Source organism: Mustela erminea, chromosome X (assembly GCF_009829155.1).
Source record: "Mustela erminea isolate mMusErm1 chromosome X, mMusErm1.Pri, whole genome shotgun sequence".
Classification (NCBI taxonomy): Eukaryota; Metazoa; Chordata; class Mammalia; order Carnivora; family Mustelidae; genus Mustela; species Mustela erminea.
The window spans coordinates 33,413,008-33,436,549 of NC_045635.1; the positions used below are offsets into that span (position 1 = coordinate 33,413,008).

At 39.0% G+C, this 23,542-nt stretch overlaps 1 protein-coding gene across 5 annotated transcripts in view; it reads left to right on the forward strand.

Annotated features, from left to right (window-relative positions):
* Positions 1–6,636: 6,636 nt before the first annotated feature.
* SYTL5 (synaptotagmin like 5) overlaps positions 6,637–23,542 on the forward strand; it is a 129,929-nt gene continuing 113,023 nt past the window's right edge. For all 5 annotated transcript variants that reach the window (XM_032330561.1, XM_032330565.1, XM_032330563.1 and 2 more), the window contains exon 1: positions 6,637–6,730. The gene's annotated coding sequence lies outside the window, so the exon portion shown is untranslated. The remainder of the gene's footprint in view (positions 6,731–23,542) is intronic.

A 23,542-nucleotide genomic window follows, 5' to 3' on the forward strand; every position in this document is an offset into this window, starting at 1 on the left:
CTGAGTCAGTCCACTGACCTTGTCTTTTTTTTTTTTTTAAAGATTTTATTTATTTGACAGACAGAGATCACAAGTAGGCAGAGGCAGGCAGAGAGAGAGGAGGGTAGTTTTCTCCGCGTGGAGCAGAGAGCCCGATGCGGGGCTCGATCACAGGACTCTGGGATCCTGACCTGAGCCTAAGGCAGAGGCTTTAACCCACTTAACTGCACAGGTGCCCCTGACCTCATCTTAAAGTTCATTATGTGATGACATCAGAAGCCTGTACTCAAGGGCCTATTCTTGGGAATATCTGATCTCTTCCTGGGGATTCTCAGACAGTCCTTCTTTGTCGAAAACAAGGTCTCTGGCGCGTAGCTGATTGTATGGCCTTGGCGGAACCACCAGAGTTAAACAAAAAACAATCCAGAGGAGACAGATAGTTGGCTGTGGTTAACTTATTACTGATAATTTTCACAAGTGAAAACTTTTGTGGGAGGCATAAGAATAATGCAAATGAAGGTGAAATTACTCCCCCCCCATGGTATGCAAAAGAAGATAATAAAGTCATCTCAAAAGAGATGAGTTTTGGACAAAAGGCCTACCAACCTAATTAAGACTATTTTGGAAAAAGTCTGGAGTGGGCTCTGAACATCTGTATTTTAATAAAATCTCTAGGGATAAGTTTTATATACATCCTCCATTTGAAAGCACTTGCCTAGAAGATGCTAGTTGCAAATTAAAATAGTAAGATTGCAATCAAATATTTTAAAGTAACTGAAATTACACTGATAACACCATAGTATTGATGCCTTAATATCATCAGGGGAAGTACCACCAGGACGTCAGTAAGTAGAAACAATGGACAGCGAGAATACCGACAAATCTCTAGGAATTTCCTATATATGCTATGGTTTCTAAAATATTTATGTTGATAATGTTATCCCTATTCAGATTTAACCTAGAGGAAGTTGATAACCTCTTTTGAGAATTTTCCCATGCAATTCATAAACAGTAGTATATCAAATAAACCCCATAATTCTATCACCTCTCTTTTTACAAGGTGACAAAATTTTCTGACTTTCAGGGCCTTCTGGGAAATCTCAAAGGGAGTTTTAAGTGCAAAATGTCCTTTGAAGTATGAATTTATTTCATTTTTCATTTAGGATTCATTGTGGGGAAGGAAAAAATAAAATTGCCAGAATATTTGAGCACTTAAGATCAGATTTTGGAAGCTTCAGAACGTAAATGGTTGTAGTTTGGCTACCTGTTTCTTAAGTGGCAAAGTAATAACCATTCAGAAGTTATGTAACTTCTTTTATTTTTTTTATTTTAAAGAGAATAATTAGGGTCATGATGAAGTCAGAGCAAATGGTAGAAAGTTTTTCTTTTGAAGTATAAAATCTCTGGTTTGGGTGGCAGATTACAAAGAAGGTAGTTCAGAGAAACCAATTTTGAACTTCTGACTTCCTGAACTGTAAGCAAATACATGTATGTGTGGTTTTCGTTTATTGTTTTTTAAAAATTTTTATTAACATATAATGTATTATTTGCCCCAGGGGCACAATTTATGAATTGTTAGGCTTACACACTTCACAGCACTCACCATATCACATACCCTCCCCAATGAACGTATGTGTTTTTAAGGCCATCACGGTTTTAGTAATTTGTTGGAGCCGTCATAGGAAACTCCATACAGCTAAGGAGTGACCTTTTGCAATCTCTTAGTAAGAGCAGATCCATACTCTTAACACAACTTGGTCTGTCTTACTGAAAGCAAATCAAATTCTCAGATTGAGTTAATATTCAATATACTGTTTGGTATTAAATTAGCTACACCTTCATTTTGAAAATCTTATAAACTTGTGAAAATTGAGTCCAGTTTGGAAATATTTTGCACAAATTTGTGTTCCTTTGGAAATTCTCTTTTTGTGACTTCTCTGCAGCTTTCTGTCCGTGCTCTCTTTTGTCTTTCAGCATCCTCATCCTCATTCCAATTCTGGAACAAAAAGCCATTTTACCTTAGAAAAGCAATACTTTCTGGGTTATAATGTATCCAAAATAAAATAACTGAGAGAGTGGATCAGAAAATGAAAGCTAAAGAAACAGAGGTCAGCATTCATTGCATTGGTGCTTTGGATTCACCTGAACCACCAAGAAAAGACATGCCTAGGCTTAAACTCTGCATGAGACACCCTTCTCTGGCAGTGAACTTTAACTAGCTCTGGTAGGTGAATGTATTGGGAATTTCTCTTTGACCTCTAAGATGATTAGAAGATAATTTTCAGAACAAGATAAAATCATGATGTCCATACAGATATGAAATGGACGTGTTAAAAGGTTTTTGTTACCTCAGGAGAGACTCAAGAGACGTTATACCCATTTAAAAAGAAATAGAAAGAACAAAGAACCTAGATGTCTATTAACAGATGAATGGATAAAGAAGATGTGGTGTATATATATACAATGGGATATTATGCAGCCATCAAAAGAAATGAAATCTTGCCATTTGCGATGATGTGGATGGAACTAGAGGGTATTATGCTTAGCGAAATAAGTCATTCAGAGAAAGGCAACTTTCATATGATCTCCCTGATATGAGGAAGTAGAGATGCAACGTGGGGGATTTGGAGGGTAGGAAAAGCATAAATGAAACAAGATGGGATCGGCAGGGAGACAAACCATAAGAGACTCTTAATCTCACAAAACAAACTGAGGGTTGCCAAGGAGAGGGGGGTAGGGAGAGGGTAGTGGGGTTATATACATTGGAGAGGGTATGTGTTATAGTTATAGTTATATAGAGGGTATGTGTTCACATACACATATAGCTGTATGTGAAGTGTGAGTTCTATGTGAAGTCTGTAAACCTGGCAATTCACAGACCTGTACCCCTGGGGCTAATAATACATTATATGTTTATAAAAAAAAAATAAATTATAAAAAAAGAAGTAGAACAGACACAAGAATACTGTTCTGTAATATTACCTGGAGTTTAGAGTCACATGTCCTAGGATGGAAGCCCTGTCCCAAAGGGTTGAGCCATAGGCCAAGGCACAGCTTTAAACCACAGATGACTATTTTCAGGCCTTCAAACCTAATGGATCTTGCTGGTTGGATTGAGAAATTTCTTGGAGATGGTGACTTTTCTTTCTTAGTTCTTCCTAGTTAAAACAGAATTCATGTAACTATTCTTCTATGCCTGTCCACCACTGTATTTTGAAGATAAATAATTTTTTTAGTTTCACAAGCCCACAAATGGAGAGGAATTTTGCCCCAAGATAGGTTGCTCCAGAATCTCACCCACACCTGATTTAGGTAATAAGATTTTAGACTTGAAGTTGGTACTCTAATGGGTTGAGACTTTAGGGGTTGATGGGATATTCTGAACGTGGAATGGACATGCATCTCCCGGGGCCAGGGGGTAGAATTTGGTAGGCTGGATATCCAAGTGTTAATCCATAAACTCATGAAAGTTACTTTATATGGCAAAAGAGATTTTATAAATATGATGAAGTAAAGAATTTTGAGATGGGGAGAATATCTTGGATTATATGGATGGGCCCTAAATGCAATCACAGGTGTCCTTATGAGAGGAAGCTAGAGGTGGATTCAGTACAGAAGAAGAAGGCATGGTGACCACTGAAGCAAGATGCTAGGCTTTTGACTTTGGAGTTGGTGGAAGGGACCACAGACAAGGAATGCATCCTTAGGTGTTGGAAAAGATGAACAAATTCTCCCCTAGAGACTTTGGAGAGAGTGTGACCCTGTCAACACCCAGAGCTTAGCCTGGTGAAAGTGATTTCAAACTTCTGACCTCTAGAACCATAAGATAATAAATGCATGCTGGTTTAAGCCACCAAGATTGTGGTAATTTGTTACAGAAGCCAAAGGAAACTAACGCACCTCCCGAATAAGCTTATATCCACTCACATCAGCGTCTGCTCCTAAGGGAACCCAAACTAAGACATTAGGTGAAGATAAAGGGTACAGCAGCTAGCTAACTTATCCCATCTCCACTGAAGTTGTCCCCCACTACTTCCTTTTCTGTGATTCATATGATTATGTTTTGAGATGGGTTAAAATTGTGCAAGACTTGTAAGACTGAACAGCAAATAGGTTTTTCATAACACTTAAATTTGGTAAAATGAATCCCTTGGGAGACTTTAATTTTTGATGGAGTAACTGGTACCATACTAGCCCTTCTGCCATAAATGACCATAAAACTGGACAAAATATAGGATCTCATTGTTTGGGGGGCATTGTACCAATAGGCAGCACAGTGCTGTAATCCCATAGAGAAAGGAAACCCACAAGGTAGCTCAACCATCCTTCCAGTTCTCTGCTTGTGGAAAACATCCCACTGGCATATTTTGCTCAATTTCAGACAGAACGACAGTGACGCTGCTGGGCTAAGAAGGCAGGAATCCGAGTTTAGTCAATTTGAAGAAGCTGGAATTTTCAAGACAAGGCATCATAGAAGAAAGAGCTATATAAAGAAAGGTCTTCATAAGTCCATTTGGGGGATTTCTAAGAATTTCTGGCTCAGAACTGGGTGTATGTTCATAGGGGTGGACTACCTAAGACTGACCAGAGGGTACAGATTTGAGAAAGGACAGAGATATTACCAGTTGACCCATGCTGGGGGATGTTGGAGTTCTAAGCCATAAGAGTGGAGAGACCTTGAAAATACCTCACTAATATCCTGGGCATCCAGCTGAGACACCAGAAACCTTAGCAGTTAAGACTATACCCTAAACTAAAACCTATAATAGATCCACCCTTAAAAATTGTAAGACCCTACCCTTATAAGATAAGGAGAGGAGATAGAATTTGGAGTCTTCTACAGTAAAATTAATTGGGTGGGGAAGACCTTAGGTTTTCTATATATCTACCTTAATAAAGCATAAAATCAAACCTCCCAAACTACCTACTAGAACAAAAATCAGTACTCTTCAGAGGAAGATAGCAAAACCCAGAAGCCCCATACATATCCACACTGTCCAGTGTACAGTAAAATTATTCAGCATGCAAAGAAATGGCAAAATATGGCCTATAGTCAAGAAAAAAAAAGAAGCCAAGATGCCCAGTTGTTGGACTTTTTAGATGGTGATTTTAAAGGAATTATTCTGTGGTCAAAGAACTAAAGGAGAATATGTTCAAAGAATAAAAGAACATAAACTTAATGAATGAATAGACAAGGAATTTCAGCAGGTAAATGAAAACTATAAAAAACCAAATAAAAGCTTTAGAACCCAACTGGGAATTGAAATGACTCACTTTTCCATAGCAGTTTCCTCCAAACTGCTTCCCAGTTTTTATACCCTGGATACAACTATGTCAGCTTCTGCACATCTGCCTGCTGTTTGTCTTACTTGCCTATTAAAATTCTTTTTAAATGCAAAAAACCCTTTAGAACTAAAAATTATAATAACCAAAATAAAAACACACTACCAGGGCTCAACATCAGCGTGGAGGTGGCTGAAAATAGAGTCTGTGAACTTGAAGACAGATTGATAGGAATTATCTGATCAAAAAAAAAAGCAAAAAGCTAAAACAAAAAACAAACCCAAAAAGATATCCTTGAGACTTTTTTAAAATGACGTATTGGCTTTTCCTGCATGACTCTTTGAACATAAGAAGTAATGACTCTCTTGGTACTTAAAATTAGACCCATCTTCTGCTCAATTTCCTGGGACCCTGAAGGGGTAAACTGTAACTAAAAAGAAGCCTGGTCTGAGCGTATAAATGAATAATTATGTTGGGGAAATAATCTTCCAGAATTTTTCCTGGCTCCAACTTAAGATGTAGTATAGTACAAGCATTAAGAAAATTTCACTCATTTTCCAGTGTTCAGCTGAGCAGCCACATTCTATCACAGTTATCTTTTAAAAATCATACCTACTGGGGGTGCCTGAGTGGCTCAGTGGGTTAAAGCCTCTGCCTTCAGCTCAGGTCATGATCGTGGGGTCCTGGGATTGAGCCCCACAATGGGCTCTCTGCTCACTGCTCAGCGGGGAGCCTCCTTCCTCCTCTCTGTGCTTACTTGTGATCTCTGTCGGTCAAATAAATAAAGTCTTTAAAAAAAATAAAAATCATACCTACAAAAAATGAAAATAAAAATCTTACATATATACTGTGGTGTCACGGTTAGACTCATGGACTGTGGTGCTGGAGTGCCTGAATGTAACTTCTGGCTCTACCATTTACTAATTGGGTAACTGTGGGCAAAATACCTAGTATGCCCATCTGTAACACGGTGGTAGTAACAGTTCATACTTAATAAGTTTTGGAACTTCTGGGAAACAATAGGCGTAAAGCACTTGGAATTGCACCTGGGACTTAATGTGTAAGTGTATGTTTTTCTCAGATCGTTTCTGAATAGAATATCAAAAGGAACAGAATATCGAAAGAATGAATCCCCTTTAAAACATTAATTTAAAAAGTATCTCATTTCCTTCCCAAATGTGCTTGAGAGGAAGAAACAACTCTCACCTTTCCCCTGCTGATCAACATAGACATTCCCTTTTGAAAGTGGACGTACTGCCTGCTTCTTGGACTAGCTGTCCACCGCAGGTAAACACCACTCTGTGCTCCTGGGTGTGTTTGGTGTGTAAATAGATTGTGGGAACATGAGAGGCTGGTTTTTCAGGTTCCTGCGCCTAGCACTGCTCGAGGGTCAAGTAGACCAGCGTTCTACCGTTGGTGTGTCTGAAAGAAAAGTGAGTTTACAAAATGTTCTAACCATCAGATTGAGGTAAGAATAACGTGTTTAGGGGTCTTCAGCATGATATCTGCTTTCTAGGTTTTTGTATTTTTCCGTGGTAGGGCTTTGGAATTTGCTTATCAGGAAATGAATGACTCCTTCCACCATTTGATATGAGATCTTACCATGAGGGGAAAGAGAGATGGATATATACAGAAGGGACATTTTGGCTGTTGGGCTGCTACGTGAGTTTGATGGCTTGAGGAAGAAAATCGAAGTATCTTCTTGTTATTAGCGCTTACTTTAATCTATAGATTGAAACACTGCACTAGATCCTACTGAAAAAAATGAGTGCCTCCACTTATATCCTCCTGACATAAACAAATCAGGTTCACAGCAAAAGTACTGTCCTTTTGGCAAAAACCTCTCACATCTCTCTGTATGAGATAGCAGTCCTTTTGTTCTGAGTTTGTTTCATTTGCTGGAAAACTCACATGTTTTATTTAGGATTGTTGAATAACAGTTCTGCTCTTGAAAGGGGTAAATATCCACTGTGGTTATAAATTCAGTAGTAAGATTGCCAAAGCCTGAAATCCCTGGAATAATTTCAACATGAATGTGATGTTTTTAACACCACAAGGAGACGAGATACTGACTGAATATGAATATACCCTAGAAAGAGCCATCACATTTTTTGAAAATTGCTCTTTAATGTGGATTGTTTTAATTAGCAATGTGATCTTCCACATTTAAAGGAGAAATACATTTTGCAGCATAATGTATCAAACTCTGTTCTTGGAGGAAAAGGAGTTACATATTTCCAGCATTCAGAATTGTGAGTAGCAAACATTACTCGTATATGATAATGTGTTTAAAAATATACCTTAAATCTTAGCCTCTTTAAGATGTCTTTTAAGCACAGGAAGTTAGTGTTTAGGGTTTGGGGTTTGTTTTTGTTTTTGTTTTTTTGCTTTGTAATAAGTTGCTTATATGTTGTTTAGGCAACAGCTTAAGCACAAGACTGTTATAATTTATACCCCACAACTTAAGTGCATGAAGACATTGGACTTGGGTGAAATCCTTAAACATCCCTGAGGCCGTGCGCACGCACGTGCGCACACACACGCACATATAGACAGCTAACACTGGGAAAATAGATAAGGGAGACTACAAGAAAATGTCTTTTTGTTGCCAAATCATATTGATTCCATGTGCTTATGATTTTCTGAAATTCTCTGCCAGCCTGAGTTTGGGAATTAGCTTTGTGTTGTCGTTCTGTTTATTCTTGTTTGATACTGTCTTCTCATAAGTTTAGGGGATAAAATAATGTTTCTACCTCTTTGTGTCCTGGAGATCATTTAGTATATTTGCTGAAACTACTTTCTTCCACTCATTTGGTATGTTAAGGAAATGCAACTTTGTGTGTGAAATGAGCCGTTTGTTTTACCTCACTGAGCTCTGTTACCCAATGGTGTATGTTATGACTGTTCAGCCAACATGTGCAAAAATTTAGCTCATCATCTTCGATAGTTTCTCTTTAGAATTCTTCAAAACTGTGTTTTCGTACATCCCATATTCTGCTTGTGTACATGCTCTCACTCTCACGCATTCACCCTGATGCGTACTTTCCCACTTTGGGATGATTTCACAGGATTCTGTGACTTCTCTCCACCTTGGTGCTGTTCCCAGCTCTGTCTCTCCGTGGGTAGTGTCATTGTTTCCTCTGACGTCTGCTCACCGTGCTTTCGCCACGTCTTCCATCACGCCCAGCCTATAGACTCCTAATTCTCCTGAGTACAGAGGTCATAAAAGAGGTGGTCTTGTTCCATCACCTGTAGAGCTGGTGACTCGAATGGCTACCTTAAGTTCTGGAAGATCCTCTAGAAGTCAGGCAGACATCTTAGAGGTACAAAATCTGTTAAATACACAGTGTTCTAGGATAAGTTTTCTCGATCGGTTGCTCTCCCCTTTCAGCAAAACACATCTCTAAGAGGTGCTTGCTAACATCTGCCCCTTCTTGCCTTACTACACATTTTCTCCCTTTTAAAACCCCACTTTCTTTCAGTTTCCCTGTGATATGACATCTACTTTCATCACTTGATTGCTATCCTACTTCCAAGGGTCACTTGGGGGTTGCTCTTAGGAGACCTAATGCCATTCTTTCATTCACTGATCCATTCGTTACGTATTTGGTGACAGCTACATATCACACGCTGCTACCAAGTGAAGTTACAGTATGTGGCACTCTGTGCCTTTAAGTGCCTCTAATTTACTTAGGAAAGATGTAAATTTCCCCAAATAATTCATTTCAGTTATGGTAAGTGCTGTGAAGGATACTTTTCCAAATCTTCACTCTGTTTGACGACTTTGCTCATTGTGACATTCACGATCACTTTCTACCTCTTGAATTCTCCCTTTCTTCTTATCTGTGACTCTATGTTATCTCTTGAACTACTTTTTAACCACTTTCCCTTTTGTCTCCTTCTCTTCCCTACTTCTTCACTCCCCCAAAGGCTTATTATTTGGCCCATAATCTATTACTTATTTTTCCTCGCCTGTGATGTCTCAGCAACCCATAGTTTTAAATACCATAGTTAAAAATATCATTTTCAATCATGCCTCTAAGATCTCCATTTCCAGGTTTTTCCATCTACTATGTGTGTTCCCACTTCTAGGTCCAGCTGTCGCCCAATATTTATCACAGTTGTAGCCAAACCCACTGTCTTTTATGTCTTTTATGTTCTCCTCTTTCATCCATGTTTTTGCTAATGGCATCAATGTGCTCCTGGCTTCTCACAGTTAAAAACTTGGAGTCACTTTTTGCTTCTGACTTTTCCTTTGCTTTCAATACCCAAACTATTAACAAGTCCTAGCATTCTTTTTATGACAGTATGTCTAGAATCTACCCTCTCCCCTGTGTCTTTTCTGTAATTTTTTTTTCTTTTATACTTTATTTTCTCATTCTCTCCTCCCTCAGTCGCAGAACCATCTAGAACTCAGGGTCTGAGTCAGACCCCACCTCTACCAGAAAGTGAAACCTCATGCATATTTTGTTTTCCCAAGCCCTGGGGACAGAATTATGAGTGTGATGGAAAGAACACAGACTTTTATAGCCAAAGATCCAGATTTAAGTTCTGATTTTAACATCGAGTGCCTCCTGTACATTTTCTCTCTCTGTGAGCCTCCGTGTCCTCTTACTCATCTCACACAGCAGTCACAGGGAACAAATGGGATCATGGAGGTGAAATAATTTTAAACTGTGAAGCACTCTAAGTATTAATGTAAGATTTGAAAATAGAAGACTGAGTTAGGGACACGGACCAGGGTTCTGGATCTTAAATACTGGGGCAGTATAGGGGAGGGGTTGAGAGCCTGGACCCTACAGACAGACTCCCTGAATTTGAATCCCAGCTCTATGACTTAACAGCTATGGGAAACTGGGAAATTAGTAACCTCTGTTCCTGAGTTTCCTCTTCTGCAGAATGAGGGTACTAAGAATTTCTATCCAAAGGGTTGTTGTAGGATTGGAAGGGTTAATAGTTGTACAATGCTTAAAACCAGTGCCTGGCACATTGGAGGTGCTTGCTAAGTGTGAAAGTGGTGGTGAGGGCCAGTGTGGCAGCACGTGGGTACAAGGTGGGAATGATTTATTAGAATGGAATCACCATATGGGGATTAGGTGACACATCGAGGTTGGAAACAGAGCCAGAGAGTACATACCTATACCTGACTGAATCTTTCATGACTCAGATAAAAAATGATCCTCGCACCAGGGACAGAAGCGAACAAATGCACGTTGAGGAGTCACGTATATTCTGAGCAAACATTTGAAGTTCAAGGATGGGGATACCGGTCTTTCAGACATTTTGGAGGGGCGTTAAGGAAAAAGGAATGGTCAATAGTTTGCCCTTCAGAATCCTGAAATGTGTCAGTATTTTGTGGAATCAGAATATCAGTATCCAAATGTCCAAATATTAAGAAAGCAGACTTAACTATTCCCTGTATTCTAGAAATTTCTTTCTGTAACAAGCATAGGTGTATAACACTGAAGAGTGCAAGGGACCTTAGAAATTCTATTCCTCTCTATCGACAGGTTCATTGACCAGAGTATGTAGTTTTACTAACACGGTAGTAGTTCGCTTTGTATGAGAGTTTTTCTTTTCCATGTTAAGAAAAGACAGATAATATCTAGAATATTCCAAGAGTGGTTCTAAGTGCTTCAAAATATTTTAATCATTTAATCTTCCCAAGAACACCAGGAGCTAGATCTCACCATTAGTCCATTTGCTTAAGAATAAATTTAGGATCACTGAGATTATGTACAACCGATGGATAACGGAGCTGGGTTTCAAACCCAAGGAGCCCAGAACCAGAGCCCATATTCTCCACCACTGAGTCCTATCATCTCAGCAGCTCTGTGCCCTGGCATTTGGTTAAGGGCAGCAGGCTCTGGAGTCTTGGGCAGCTGTTAAATGTTGCAGTTTGTTTTCCTTGACAACTGCTATTAAATGTTTGAGAGTTTTTCATAACATATAAAAATTGCTAAAATAAGATTTTTAAGTTTTTAAAAAGATTTTATTCATTTGAGAGAGAGACAAACAGGGAGAGGGAGGACAAGCGGGGGGTGGGGAATGGCAGGCAGAGAGAGAAGCAGACTCCCTGCTGAGCAGGAAGCCCTAGGCTGGGCTCAATCCCAGGCTCCTGGGATCATGACCTGAGCCAAAGCTCCGAGCTTAACCAACTGAGCCACCCAGGTGCCTCTAAAATAAGATTTATACTGTTTTCCAGTATCTATGTAAGAGGATTCTGATTTCTCTCATCCATGAATCTGTATGTGAGCATCAGAGGTCTTGAAGAGTGATCCCTCTTTTTCCTAGATAGCATATTGTACTGTAAATTGGCAGCCGCTTTGCATTGTACTTCATTGTGGCTTCTAGCCACGGGGACTTTTTCCTGAATGTGTGTTAGTTTCCATCTTTGCTTTTGCTGACATTTCAAAAGTTCAGGCGCAATGTTTCGAGTTGCCGTTTGCTTTCTATTTCCTATTTTAACTACTACTTACTCATTTACGTGTTCTCTCACCATAGAGTTTTTCTATTTTTACTTTAAGCGTTATCAGCTACAAAAATAATCGAAGAGGTTTTTACTTCATTTTCTTCTCCACTGAATTAAAATATTGAAATCAGTCTTACAGCCACTGAACCCCTTAATAACCATATTCATTTCCAAGTAGGCATAATACCATTCGTAACTCACATTGGAGTTTCATTTAGCAGTTTCCAGTCCTTGTAACAGTTGACTTATCCAGGCTAATTTGATTTCATCTTTCTAATCAAATGCCAGGAAGCACTCTCTTCCTACATTAGGAACACGTCCAATTCATTTCAGGGTTTGTGGTTCATGTAAATAGACTTCAGTGGCATTTTCACTATGATGTTGTGCGGTCAGAAAATATTTCCAAAAGGGCATCAGGGCTTGGAGGGAAATTAAGAAGATGCATAACCAAGCAAGTGTAAGGGGTACTTCATTTTAAAGCAAGTAAAATTTCCAAAACCAAACAATATATTTTTTTAACAAAATCATTGAACATTGAGAATGTATTCTAAGAACGGAAGTGTTGGATCTTACCAGAAAATATAGTTGAGATGAGATGGCAGGTGTGTGTAGAGAAATCATACTTGGGATGTAGCCATCAAATAATGACGTTCCAGGATTCAAAAATGGACTTTGAATCTAAACATACTTTTATCTGGGTCATAAAAAGTTCAGCAACAGCCCACTTGGCAAACACAGACCAAGACAGATCATAGCAAACATATTTATTTACTTCACCTATCAGACTATAGACAAATCCATTGATAAATTCTCCCAAGAGCTATATATAGACAGCGATAATGTTTAGTCTCCTGGCATAAAATCACATTAAAATCAATATATGACTAAAATTTTTGAAATTAATTTCATTTAAATCAATCGATATATCAAGGGTTTGTTTTCAAACAAGGCAGTAAGGACCTCATACAAAATAGACATTTCCCCCCCAATTTTCAGCAGTAATAGTATATCCAAAGATGTCTGTGCTTACGAACAAATATATATAATTTTAAAGTTTTGTATTTTGACTAGAACTAGATATATATTAAAACACATTTTGTGACAAAGAATCACTATCCTTTAATTGAGAGACCAGCCCAGGGAAAAACACTACAAGGAAGTCTAGTCAGTAACTTGGAAAAAGGAAAGGCAGGAATGTTTTGTTTGCATTAGCCATGTATAAGAAGGAAGAAGTCAGCTTACTTCAGACAACTCATAACTGTCATCTAATTTCATTGGCTGTTATCAAGTTTGAGCTCCAAACACAGGCAGGTCATTTCTAAATCAGTTCTACGCTACAAACCAAATAGCTATTGATTTTCTATCAAGTGAATTCCCGTTTGACTCTCTTACTGTGTTTGTGGGTAATAGTGATGTGTTTGGCTTTATACTTAGGCAGAACAGGATGTAACAAATATTCGCACCACACAGGTTCCTGAACAATGAGGTGAAAATCCATGGGTAATATTTGGTTGGTTATATTGGGAAACTATTGACCCTGGCTCAGCAAACATAAACTGTAGGTCCAGGGTTGCCACGAAGAATCTTAGTAACCGCTCACATTTTCCATGCATTTACTATGCCCCAAGGACTATTCGAGTGTTTTCCATGTAACCAAGGTGATGTCTTGGTTCAGTCATGTCTCCAAGATCCCAGAGCTAACAAGTTTCAGAGTATAGATTTGAACCAGAGTCCTTGCTGGCTGTGAGTTATCTTGGTCAAGTTAAGTCCTTCTCAAGGTGTCTCCCTGTGGTATTTATTTCCTCCTCTTCCAATTTCTACCTTTCTTCCTGGGTCACAGACTCACCCAATCTGCTGGCAGGTACAGAGCTGTTGCTGTGTTGTCCTTGTTCCCAGTGTCTCACCAGTTGGCCTCCTCTCTCTGACCTTTTGTCCAGGGTAGAGGGACCTGTGTTCTCTGGGTCCTTAGGTCTACCAGCCCCTGTAAGACTTCCTGTTGTCTCAGCCATGCTAGGTGCCCCTGTCCCAGCTGAGCTCTTTGGGCCATTCCCACGGGAGCCGAGTAACACCAGGCCCTTTCTAAGCTAATTCTCTTCTGCCCTCTCCACACCATGACCCACTGCTGGAGCTTTTATTTCCTTTCTCAGTCAGGGGAAGCTGCTCCTGTGTCATATCCTACATCTTTTCTGCATTGTCGTGTAATAAAACTTGACCTTCAGAACCCCAGGCTCTTTTTCTTGGTAGAGAGAACACCTAGCTTGAGGAACGTTGACCTTCAGAACCCCAGGCTCTTTTTCTTGGTAGAGAGAACACCTAGCTTGAGGAACATTGAAAGAAAACGAAAACAGATTGAGAACAGTGTCTCTGAAACAATCTGCGGCAAAGAACCAGTTTCTTTGTTTTTCATTTTCCAAGCCACCTCAGACCAGTGCTTTTGTAAAAAGGCATGGTAGGAAGAGATGAGTCCACGGATTACATACTTCTTTGTCATGTCAGTGTCCAATTCCTGTGACAGTTTGCAAATGCTCTCAGTTCTCTACATATCTTGTCACAGACAGTAAGAGTCTGCAGACCAGCACAAGTCCCTGAACCCACCTCTGCCCTGAGCCCCCCTCTCCCAGGGGCAAAGGGATCTGTATTTACAACAGTCCGTCGTTCATTTTTCTGGTGTGCCTACATGTCCATCTTTGTGCAGTCTTTCGGTCCATACATATGTGCACCCTCAAAAGCCAGAGTGCTGGGATTGGTACAAGATTGAGCAAGCCAAAACTATACGTGAGTATGATACATCTCTGAGTTACATATTTTATATATATAGCATTCTATATATAATTATATATTATTTTATAATTTATTATATATGTCTTTAAATACAAAATATAAAATTTATTATTTCTTTAAATGTGAAATATAAAAATTTTTAACATATATTAACAATTATATATGTATGTATGTATGTACATATGTATGTATATATGTGTACATATATGTGTATACATATATACATACATATGTACATACATACATATGTACATACATACATATGTATATATATATATACATATATATAAAATTCTACAATACCATATAATGGTCATGAACACAGTCACTGGAGGAAAACTTCTTTAGTTTGAATCCTAACTCCACCACTTATGAGCTGTGTGGCTTTGGGCAAGTTTCTTAGTCTCCCTCTGCCTTGTTGTGCCTATCTGTAATATGGTAATAATAAAAATAACTAATTCCAGCTGTTGATGTGAGGCCTGAATGAGTTAACATATGTAAACCAGCCCCACAGGACAATGACCGGCATATGTATGTAAGTGCTATGTGAATGTTTGCTGTCATTTTTACCATGAGCCATAAGGAAAAGGAGTTAAGGCAAGTATATACTAATGAAGCAGGAAATACAGAACCCAATATACAATAGAATACCTCATGGGTAATCGAACAGTTATGATTACTTATGACTCAGATAACGTAGCTTAGCTTCTTTAACATGGTAGGTAGGAAAGCTGGGATTTGAACTCCGAGCTTCCTGACTCCAAAACTTGTAGTTCTTGCAGTTATCTCCTTGAGTTGTCCTTTGGAAACCCACAGAAAGTTTTGAAAATCTAATGCCTTGGGGCACCTCAGTGGCACAGTTGGTTAAGCATCCAGCTCTTGGTTTTGGCTCAGGTCACGATTTCAGGGTCGTAAGATAGAGCCCATGTGGGGCACCATAATCAGAGTCTGCATGAGTTTCTCTCTCCCTCTGCCCACCGCCCCCATAACTAAATAAATCTGGTTTTTTTTAAGATTTTATTTGTTTATTTGACAGAAAGAGAGAGTACAAGTAGGCAGAGAGGCAGGAGGAGAGAGAGAAGAGGAAGCATGCTCCCAGCTAAGCAGAAAACCTGATGCGGGGCTCAATCCCAGGACCCCGAGATCATGACGTGAGCCAAAGGCAGAGGCTTTAACCCACTGAGCCACCCAGGTGCCCCAATAAATAAATCTTTAAAATAAAAATACAATGCTTCACCACCAAACTCAAATTCTTTAATTTGACTTTAAAAAGAGTTTTAGTAAGACATAATGCACATACCTTAAAATCTACCTATTTTGAGTATGCAATTCAATGTTTTATTCCTATATTCATAGGTTGGACACCATCCCCATAATTTAATTTTAGAACATATTCATCCTGAGGTGGGCCTGACAGCAGAGTTTCTGAGGTCTTAACTTCAGGGCTACAGACCCTATAGGAGTTCTTCAATGGACTTTGAATGGTTCGTGAACCTTTTCTAGGATCCATAGCTTTCCTTACCTTTCCGAAACTAATAGAGATGGAGCCCAGATAGTCTTACAAAACTTTAGACTGGTGGGTTCTCAAACTTTAGGGTGCTTGCAAATCATTGCGGGCGCTTATTAAAATTCAGGTTCAAATTTAGTAGGTCTGGGACACTGTCAGACCTACTATGATTTTGATTATAGGAATACCAACATTAGATAAGTGAAATATTATCTGCCCTACAATCCCATTCCTCTCATTAGTGGATCTGTGTTACCAACTAACCAATCAATAAACAAAAACCCACAACTCCCCCGCCGACACAAATGCAATCATTTTTTATTATTTTTTAAATTGTGTCAATAAAACATTTGTGGGCATTTTTTTTCTCTCTTGTTCAGTAAGTATGTACAAAATAGTCATGATTTTGCATCTTGGACCGAAAAGCCTAACGTATTCACTGGCTGGCCCTTAGTAGAAAAATTGTGTCAACCCCTAGGGTAGACCATGGTGTAAGACCTTGGAGGAGCGTACATGCTGTTCATCTTACTCTCCATAGCTCTTCAGGGCATTTGGCAGACACAGCATTACTCATCAGACTGAAAAAATACTAAGTATAAGAGGCAGCAAGTTGGCTGTATTTATGGATAATTCCTCCTCTAGAAGAGAGGTCTGGGCAGGTGAGAGTCAGTTGCTGGTTTAGTTTAAAAATAGAGCTTCCTGGGGGTTGCAAGCGACTTGCCTGAGTGGAAGGAATAGCTTTTCACAAAGGACCTAGTGTCTTCTCAGCTAGGTCATGTCATCAAGACATGGGAAGCAAGATTCCCTAGGAGTAATTTGCCGTTCTCAAGAGAGCTTGGTTAATTGGGGTTGGAGGCTAGTTAGCTCAGTTTATGGGTAGAATATTGCATCTTCTTATATCAGTCTTCAAGCTCCTTAAGACTTCAGAGTTTGAACTTCAGGTTTTGAACTTGCAAGAGCTGTCTGACTGTGTGTTTTACCTGTAGGAAGACATTTCTGCTTAGCTCACTTTGACTCCTGTGAAAAGGATCTACTGGAACATACATGAATCTTCAAACTTCTCCAGGCTTCTAGTAGTTTCCTGCACTATAATCTCTATTGTAGAACTTCTTCTCAGATGTCCATCTTGAAGTCTTCTTTCCTTTGGTCTTGATCAGTAACTTCAAATCTCCTAACCAATGGCTCATTTCAAGTTAGGTTGTCTGTCTATCTATCTATCTATCTATAATGCAAGAGGTTGTCTATTCTCAACACCCATCCCGAATAATCTTTGTTACTGCAGGATCCATAATTACTGGTGAGATTTTAGCATGTTCCAGGGGGACGAGTACAAAGCATGACCTTGAAGGAATTGGATTATACACTAAAATAATTGCAAGACTTACTAATTTATGTATTACTAGAAACTAGGATATTAGGGCAAGGAATATTTGATATAACACTGGATTGTGCTAAATTTATTGAGATAATACATTTTCCAAAGATTCTGGGTTTAGTATGGTATTTCAAGTAGCTGGAGGTGTTTGTAACAGTTTACTCAGTTGGTTAATTAAAAACTTAATGGTGGCCTATACAGACTCCAAGTGATATATTTGACTCCAAATCATTAGACTCAACTGCATCCACCACTGTATCGATAATCCCTTCTCAGTTTTCCATCAGCTCATTTGTTCCTTTGTCTCTTCTTTAATCATTGTTCCTTATGCTCCTATCCATGCCCTCTTATGTTCTCCCTTGCATAACTCTTGCCACCATATAGGCACCAGTGATTTCCAGTTAAAGGCTTCTAGTGTAGACTTCTCTGATAAACTCCAGTTCCATATTCCAGATGCCTTTCTGGACACATCTTTGTTGATGTTTGCCTTATAAGCACTTGGACCTCAACATGTATGGATTTCCATTTTTTTTCTCTCAACCTTTTTTGTCTTGTATTCTCAATCTCTGGCAATGGTATTACCATCAGCATTCCTAGGCGTTACTCCAGTCCTATTGAATCAGACTTTCTGGAGATGGACCCCCAGGAATCTGTTTTTGAACGAACCCTGTGGGTGATTCTTACATACACTAAAACTTAAGACCCATTACAGTTCCCCATGGTGGAAACCTTGGAGTCACACTCTTCTGTTCACCACTCACGTCTAGTTGGTGGCTGGATCTTATTGGGATCATTCCCAAATATCTGAAAAATGACCCTTAGGTTCTTTCTCACTACCACAATTTAGTTCCTGATTTCTCCCTCGCACCCCCTGCAGGAGCCTCCACATTGTCCACGGAGCTTCTGCCCTCTTTTTCATATGATCACTGAGAGCTGATGTCGTTCAAAACCCAGATCTCAGCTAGAAAGCTGACTCTGCTATTTCTTGTCTTAAAAGCATCTGACAGCTTGATGGCATGGGAGCAGTTTTCAGACTTGTTAAGGCCATGGAACTCTTTCTTCAAATAAAATCGGGCCAGGAAACCCAGCTTATAGACCTGATAAAAGCAGAGCTCCTCTGTTTGAAGCAGGGGTCGGCGCCACAGCCTTGGCCACTCAACTTGCCTTGCTGTGTTTCCTAAGAAACCATTCCCAGAGACACAGTTTGCAAAGCACTGCATGAAGTCCAGATGCTTTATTTGGATACCGTGTTCCTCCCTCGCTGGCATCCTCCTTCCTCGCACCTCTCCACCATTAACTCAGCCCCCAGCCCGCGGATTATTCACTATTCCCTGGACTAGTCATGTGTTCTTCTGACTTGTCCTATTTACTGTCTTCACATCCTCAAACAGTCACTCTCCTCTCCCTAATTGTTCTTTGCTTTGTGTTCTCAAAGCCAAGTTGGCATTTATAAAACTTCTTTTTGTGTTTATGTCTGTCTCCATTAGAAAAGAGACAAGCTCCTTGGGACAGAGCCCATGCTTTTTTCATCTGCGTATCTGCTAGTTCCAGCTCTGACACATGGCTTTATTCATGTTCATTGCATGACCATTTAAATAGTCTGTAACCCATTCTGTCCATCCTTTGGGTTGTTTTGTTTTGTTTTCCAGACAGAACATACTGTAATGAATTAAACATAACTTTAAAAAATGGCTTTACTAACCTCAATTGATTTATTAACCTATATGACTCTACTAGTGAAATATTTTCCTGTTCAATAGCCAAGCATAATAATCCATGGATATATGCATTGTATATCATGGTGTATGAAGCTGAGTTAATATTGGTAGAATACATTTTTGACAGCAATGACATTTGCTGCATTTTTTAGTGATGTTGTGTCGAATATGTGTTCATTGTCAAAACATGGAACTAAAGACAATTATAAAGAAGAAATTAAAATACAGCCATAATGTAACTCCCCAGAGATAGACATAATGTCTTGACTTATTTCTTTCCATTCTTTCTTCTGTAATATTTAGGTATGTATGTATTTCCTTTAAAACTGAAACCGTACTGCCTAAGTAGTTTTATATCCTGATTTTTTTCATTTCATATTATGAGCCTTCCAGCATGTTACCATATATGAGAATCTTAATATTGTTAAAAATCTTATTAATAAAAACTGTGGACTTTCTAAGCAATTTCCAAGAAGTTTGCAAATTCTTAGTGGAAAGTCTGGGAAGCTAGAGAGAGACCTGTGAATATTTTGTAACTCAAAAGGAATAGAGTAACATTTTGACTGATCTCTCTTGATGACGTATTGAAGTTAAGCAGAATGAATGGACAGGTCTCAAATGTTTTGAGCAACTGTTAGGTGCCAGATATTGTGCTTTAAGGACATTTCACATTTTATATACATTTTAATACATTTATATACAGTTTATATATTTTAGATACATTAATTCATTTGCATATTCACAACAAACCAAGGAAGTGGACATTAACATTCTCATTTGACCGATGAATCAACTGAAATGCGGAAGCTTAAAGTAACCTGTCCAAGTTATTCTCTCTGGGGAGCAGAATTTTAATTCCATTCATTTCTGAAGATTGACACTTTCTCCAACCCCGACTCTGAGGTTGCACTGAGCCTGCATTTGATTCCAAGGGCTTCGTATTAGCAGTGATTGAGTCTGGCATATAAGCTTTTGGATAACCGTAGTTTATGAACCCCTGAAATCTCTTTGTTAAAACATATGTATGCTTTTTTAAGGTAGAGAGTCTGTTGTTCTTACTGGTTGTCTAAGGTATCCTTCAGAAAGCTTTATGAATCTCTACTGCAAATAATGGAGCATCCACAAGTCTTGCAGAAATCCTTCGAGGAGACTTTCATTTTACTTGCCAGGCTCTGCATTGAGAACATTATCTTTTCTTGCTCTGTTACTCCTTCATGTGTCCCTGGAATCCATGGCATCTGTTTTCTCTGGATACCCGCCAGTACCCTCGTTCCTGTTTGTTTATAAGAAAGTCTCAAATAATTTCCATGTCTGCCAACTGTGCTACCATGTCACTGATTCATGTGCCTGCGTGTGTAAAATAATAATAACTCTTGCATGCTTCTCTCTTAACTGCTGAGCATTGCAAACCCTTTTTGCTTCTCTTTGCATAGCTAAAAGTGCCTCTATTTGTACTGATCCAGTACGGTAAATAGGCAGTCATGGTGCACAAGCAGTTTTTTTCATTCCTATCAAAGAGCTCAAAGAATGCATGACCCTTGATCTGCAAACCGCCCAGTAAACACAGTCTTATACATCTTATATATTAGGAAGTGACCTATGCTACATTTGAGAAGGCTACAAATTCTTCCCTACTCCCATTCCATTGGAATCGAATCCACCTCCTTTAATCTGGAATGACTTTAGCAATTTGTTTGACAAAATATGGTGGAAGTAATGTTCTGGGTCTTCCAAGGGCAAGCCTTAAGATGTCTTGCAGCTTCTGCTTAGATCTTTAGAATTCTTGGTCTATGGGGGCGGAAGACAGCTGCCATGTAAAAATTCTGCCTATGCTGAGACTACCATGAGGGAGGAATCACATATAGGTGTTGTGGTCAACATCTCCGGCTGTGCTCCCAGCCAGCAGCTGACATCAAGTGCCAGACATGTGAGTGTGTTGTCCTTACCATCCCACCTAGGCCACCCTTCAGATGACTTCAGCCCCAGCTGCCACCCGACAGCAGTCTCATAAGAAACCCAAAAATGAGTGCCTTCCAGTTAAGCCCAGTCCACCGATGAAACTACAAAAGATAGTGATAAATTTCTGTTTTAAGTCACTAAATGTTGGGGTGGTTTGTTATTGAGCAACAGATAGCTGAAACATGAAGGAATGAGTGCCCTTACTGTATGCAGAGATAATAAGCTCCACTTACATAGAAGGTTTCCAAGGAAAATTCCAATCATTGCTTTCCCTCTTATATTTTGTATGATGGATCTTTCCCTTGTCCTTATGTCCTCACTGACAATGTTTTTTTTTAATTAAGTGAAACAATTTTCTGTTCATTTTGCATACATCTGTTCTAAAGATGGAAATTTTTTATGACGTTCTGTAACAGAATTATTGGCAGAGAGTTAACTGTCTGATTAAATAGAACCTACCACAGTTTAAGAAGATGGCATCCGTGGTCAAGAGGCCACCATTATGTCATGTACAGTGATTTCAGTGGTAAATTCCACTCTAAACCCACTAACAGTGCAGTGGTTCTCACTGAACTGGAACCTTGTCCACTTTCTCCATCTGAAGCATCTGCCCTGAGTTTGGTTTCTTTTCCCCCTTCCATTTTTACATAGAGCATCACCTTAGGCTGATTCAATGTTCTCTCCTGAGATGATATTTTTATTTCAGTCATTGATTCTTCAATATTTTAGTCTTTATCTCATTCATTAGAAGTCAAAATGGGTCTCAAGTCTAAAATCATGGTGTTGACAGGACTTCCTTCTGGAGGCTCCAGGGAAGAATCCATTTCCTGGCCTTTTCCAGCTTCTAGGGGCTGCCTGCTTTTCTTGGCTCATAGACCCTTCCTTCATCTTCAAAGACCATCACTCCAGCCTCTACTGCTATCATTGCACCTCTTGTCCTGACTTTTAGCTCTACTACCTCCCCCTCCTAAGGACCCTTGTGATTACATTGGGCCCATCTGGATGATCCAGGATAATCTTCCCTTTTCAAGATCCTTAACCCAGTCACCTCTGAAAAGGTTCTGATGACTAGTACATGAGCCTCTTTGAGGTTATTATTCAGCATATCACAGATACCCCAGTTAGACCAGGAGTCAGTCCTTTAGGCAGATGCATGTGGATACTTAGGAGTGAGCAGGTGAAGAGAGGAAAAGGTGTTCCAGTCCGAGTCTTGTAGGTAGGAAGATGTGGAGGTAAAGAAACCATGGCTTCTTTAGAAGAATGAAGTGTTGAATGTGGTTAAATGGTAGATGCGTGAGAGAGGGGTAGGCTAGAGTCAGATCATAAAGGTTTTTTTAAACCATATTAAACAATTTGAATTTTAAGGAACAAAGGGAAAATATTGAAAGATCCTAAGCTTGGGAGTAACAATGATCCAGTTTGTGTTTTGGAGGAAATCTGAGGTAGGAGAACAAGATAGAAGCAGGAAATTGACACAGAAGAGCCCAAGTGGTATCACTTAATTCACAATATGTCTGAAACCAAAATTCATTATTGCCTATCAAAACCAGCACAGCTACCCAACTTCCCTATCATTGGCAATGTCACCTATATTCTTTTAAGGTCAAATTCTTAAAATTATTTTTGGCTTCTCTCTCTTCCTTCTAACCACACTCAGCCACCAAACCTTATTGTTTCTTGAAATTTTTTATTTTATTTTTATTTTATTTTTATTTTTTTTAAACATAAAGAATATATGATTACATGAATGTGTCTAAAATAATAAACAATATCGGGGGGTACCTGGGTGGCTCAGTTAAGTATCTGACTTCAGCTCAAGTCATGATCTCAAGGTCCTGGGATCAAGCCCTGCATTGGGCTCCAAGCTTAACTGGAAGTTTGCTTGTCCCTCTGTGACTCCCCCAACTTGTGATCACCTGTGCTCTCTCACAAATAAAATGTTAAAGAAAGAAAGAAAAGAAAATAATAAACAATATGGATATAAATTTCATTTCCTCTGTAACCCCCTAAGCTTTCATTGTTATAGGCAACTTGATTAACAGATCAATATGTATTATTCTATGCCTTTTCCTTTGCATTTGTGTATATTATAAATATCCATATATTGATGGCATTGTGTTAGACACATACATATTTGAAAGCATAACTAGATCCCTTTTTTCAACTAGCAATGTAGTTTAGACATCCCCATGTTGGTACACATTTTTAAATATCTCACTTTAATATAGAACCATGGTATTGCTGTAACATGAGGCAATTTCAAAAATTTCACTGGATAATTATGCTACCATGAATATCAATACATAATCTTCACATATACACACAAGGTATTTTTCTATCAGATGGATTCTTGAAAGTTGTCAAAAATGCACATCTTAAATTTTTTTATTTGAAAGATTTTTATTTATTTATTTGACAGAAATCACAAGTAGGCAGAGAGGCAGGCAGAGAGAGATGGAGAAGCAGGC